The sequence below is a fragment of the Mesoplodon mirus genome (genome assembly GCF_964341445.2).
Source record: "Mesoplodon mirus genome assembly, contig: HAP1_SCAFFOLD_74, whole genome shotgun sequence".
Lineage (NCBI taxonomy): Eukaryota > Metazoa > Chordata > Mammalia > Artiodactyla > Ziphiidae > Mesoplodon > Mesoplodon mirus.
The window spans coordinates 62,777-67,260 of record NW_028295786.1 but is presented as its reverse complement, the minus strand read 5'-3'; positions in this window follow the sequence as shown (position 1 = coordinate 67,260).

Sequence of the window (4,484 nt, the reverse complement as noted above, 5' to 3'; positions counted from 1 at the left end):
TGTGGTTTTATGCATCACCCCATCTCGGCTTTCCCATTAAGCAGGCAGAAGATGTTTTCTAAATGTGTGACTCTGTTGTGTTTGTCATTCAGTTCATGTGTAGTCATGTGTACATTCCCGCTATGAGTGATAACTTATGATAAGATTAGTTACTCTGTAATTTTTCCTAACTCAGTTCATGTGTAGCCATGTTTACAGGACCTTCATAAGTGATATCTTATGATAAGTATCTTTTTCTGTGTGACTTATTTCACTTAGAATCATCGTACCTGAATCCAATCTTTTTGCTGCTACTGGCCTTATGACATTGATTTCACGGCTGAGCGATATTCCATCGTACGTATGTACCACAATATCTTGAACCATTTTTGTCTTTCCTGGGATAATTAAGGTGTACTCAAGTTGAGGTTCTTCTAAGCAGTGCAGCGCTAAATTTTAGGGTGGCTCTGTCTTATTGATTTTCAGTTTTCCCAAGGTATATTCCCTAGACTGGAACTGCCCTTGGCTGTGTAGCTCTGTTGTTTACTTGTTTTAGGGAACACAATGCACTCCTCCAGAGAGGCATTTGGAAACTTACTTCCCGCCCATCAGCATAACAAGGCTCCCTGATCTCCAGGGCCTGTCTTGCCTTTCTGGTTTTTACACATTTTGTGGATGTCCCTTTTGACCGGTGGGAAGGGATACTTCTTTGTAGTGCAGATTTGCATTGCTGCTTGCTTGCTTGGCCAAAAAGGGCGTATGCATTTTCTCCTGAATGTACTCAGGAGAAAACGCATACACCCTTTTTGGCCAAGTGCATCATTGTCGAAGTTGTGCCCCTCTTCCTGTGCTTTACAGGTGATTCCAACGTACCTCTTGAAATCTGTTTCCTGCTATTCTGCCTCGTTTTAAAGTCCGCCTCTCTGCCTTCCCTCAAAAGATTTTTGGACGATAGTTGTCCTCTATTACTCTGCCAGTTTGTAAATTGCTGTTCCCCTGAGCTCCATATTTCAACTCGTTTTTGTGAGCTGACAGAAAATCCAAAATTATGGTTCAAAACCTATACTGGTTTCCGACGGGTGGCTGAGACATTGGTTAATTCTACTTCCTGCCGGGCAATTAAAGTGACATGTATCTGTCCAAATGCCTAACAGCTACTCTCTCATTGGTTCTCCCTCTTCCCTTTCATCCTCTGCGAAATTGGCAACATGTGCGAACCAGGAGGTTATACGGGCTATCGCTCCAAGTTGGGAGATTGATAGTAAAGCCGTTGGAAGGTCAAACTGGAGCACAAGGAGAGGGACTATAAGTTGAGTTTTAGAAACCTTTCGTATTCACAGTGTGTCCATTCTCTAGGTTTCCCGTAAATGTTATGGCTGTAGTAATATTCCCTTACAAATGGAGAGTTGGGACACATGGAATGGGTGCCACATATTATTGCTTTAAAGGGTCTGCATTTGCTCACCCAGTCTCACCAAACCTCTCAGTCTCAAGTGTCCAGCTTTATGCCACATCCAGCTCTCGTTGTAGGTAGTGTCATTCCAGGTTTCATCAGAGCCCCTGAAGGTATTGTAAAGCATTTCCCTGTTTTTTTGTTTGTTTGTTTTGTATTTGAAATTTCTTTTTTTACTGGGTTTGAGCTGATTCTCACTGCCATGTTTATGCCAGTTTAGACACACTTGATTCCCTTACGGTGACATATCAATACATAGGTTTTAAGATTCTTACTAGTCAGATATATACCTCTGCGCAGAATATTGGGTTTTGCGTCCCTTTCACTGATGAAGGTGTAGGTCTTGTCTATTCCGTATTTTGATTTTGGAATGGTACTTGTACTAATATCAAACTCTGGTTCTATGCATCACCCCACCTCTCCTTCCTCCTTAAGCAGGCATAAGTGTGTTTTCTAAATGTGAGACGCTGTTCCCTTTCCTAACTCAGTTCTTGTGTAGCCATGTTACAGAAAATTCATAAGTGCTATCTTATGATAAGTTTGTTTTTCAGTGTGACTTATTTCACTTAGAATCATCGTACCTGAATCCATTCATTTTCCTGTTACTGGCATTATGACATTGATTTCATGGCTGAGGGATAATCCATCGTACATAAGTACCACAATTTTATGAATCATTTTTATCTATCCTGGGATATTTAGAGAGTACTCAATTTGAGATTCTTGTAAGCAGTGCAGCCTTAAATTTTGGGGTGGCTCTATCTTATTGATTTTCAGTTTTCCCAAGGTATATTCCCTAGACTGGAAGTCCCCTTGGCTCTGTAGCTCTGTTGTTTTCTTGTTTTAGGGAACACAATGCACTCCTCCAGAGAGGCAGTTGGCAATTTACATCCCGCCCATCAGCAAACAAGGCTCCATGTTCTCCAGGGCCTCTCTAGGATTTCTGGTTTTTACACATTTTGTGGATGTCCCTTTTGACTGGTGGGAATTGATACAATTTTGCTGTGCAGATTTGCATTGCCCACTTGTTTGCTTGGCCAAAAAGGGCGTATGCGTTTTCTCCTGAATATATTCAGGAGAAAACGCATACGCACTTTTTGGCCAAGTTCATCATTTTCGAAGTTGTGCCCCTCTTCCTGTGCTTTACAGGTGATTCCAACGAACCACTTGAAATCCGTTTCCTGCTATTCTGCCTCGCTTAGAAGGTTGCCTTGTTGCCTTCCCTTAACATATTTTTTGGACGATAGTTGTCCTTTAATACTGTGCCAGTTTGTGAATTGCTGTGCCCTTGAGCTCCATTTTCTAACTCGTTTTTTGTGAGCTGACCACATGTCCAAAATTTTGGTTCAGGACCTATAATTGTTCACGGCGGGTGGCTGAGACTTTGGTTAATTCTTCTTCCTGCCGAGAATTTACAGTGACATGTGCCCGTCCAAATGCCTAACAGCTACTCTTGCATTGGTTCCCCCTTTTCCCTTTCATCCTCTTCCAAATTGGCAACCTGAGCAAACCAGGAGGTTAAAGGGGCTGTCTCTCCAAGTTGGGAGATTGATAGTTAAGCAGTTGGAAAGTCAAACCGGAGCACCAGGAGAGGGACAATTAGTTGGGTTTTAGAAACCTTTCGTATTCACTGTGTGTCCATTCCCTTGGTTTCCTGTACATGTTATAGCTGTAGTGATATTCCCTTCAACAATGAGAGTTGGGAACCATGGAATGGGTCCCACGAATTATTGGTTTGAAGGGTCTGCATTTGCTAACCCAAATTCACCAATCCTCTCAGTCCCAAGTGTCCAGCCTTATGCCACATCCAGCTGTCGTTGTACTCAGGGTCATTCAAGGTTTCATCAGAGACCCTGAAGGAATTGTAAAGAATTTCCCTGTTTTGATGTTTTGTTTTTGAAATTCCTTTTTATAGTGGGTTTGAGCTGATTCTCACTGCCGTGTTTATGCCAGTCTAGACACACTTGTTTCCCTTACGGTGATATATCAATACATAGGATTAAGATCCTTACTAGTCAGATATATTCCTCTGTGTGAAGTATGGGCTCTTGATAACCTTTCAGTGAGGAAGGTGTAGATCTTGTGTATTCTGTATTTGGTTTCTGGAATGGTGCCTGTACTTATATCAAACTCTGGTTTTATGCAACACCCCACCTCTCCTTCCCCCTTAAGCAGGCGTAAGAGTGTTTTTTAAATGTGAGACTCTGTTCTCTTTCCTAACTCATTTCATGTGTAGCCATGTTTACAGGATTTTCATAAGTGATATCTTATGATAAGATTCTTTTTCTGTGTGACTTATTTCACTTAGAATCATCATATCTGAATCCATTCATTTTGCTGCTACTGGTCTTATGACATTGATTTCATGGCTGAGGGATATTCCATCATAACGTAAGTACCACAAATTTTTGAACCATTTTTATCTTTCACGGAATATTTAAGGTGTACCCAAGTTGAGGTTCTTGTCAGCAGTGCAGCCCTAAATTTTGGGGTGGCTCTGTCTTATTGATTTTCAGTTTTCCCAAGGTATATTCCCTAGACTGGAAGTGCCCTTGGCTCTGTAGCTCTGTTGTTTACTTGTTTTACGGAACACAATGCACTCCTGCAGAGAGGCAGTTGGAAATTTACATGCCTTCCTTCAGCATAACAAGGCTCCCTGTTCTCCAGGGCCTGTCTTGCCTTTCTGTTTTTTACCCATTTTGTGGATGTCCCTTTGGACTCGTGGGAAGTGGTACTTCTTTGTAGTGCAGATTTGCATTGCCCGCTTGCTTGCTTGGCGAAAAAGGGCGTATACGTTTTTTCCTGAATATATTCAGGAGAAATCACATACACCCTTTTTGGCCAAGTGTATGATTGTCGAAGTTGTGCCACTCTTCCTGTGCTTTAAAGGCGATTCGAACGTACGTCTTGAAATCTGTTTCCTGCTATTCTGCCTCGCTTTCAAGTCCACCTCGTTGCCTTCCCCCAACAGATTTTTGGATGATAGTTGCCCTTTATTACTCTGCCAGTTTGTGAATTGCTGTGCCCCTGAGCTCCATTTTTTCACTCGTTT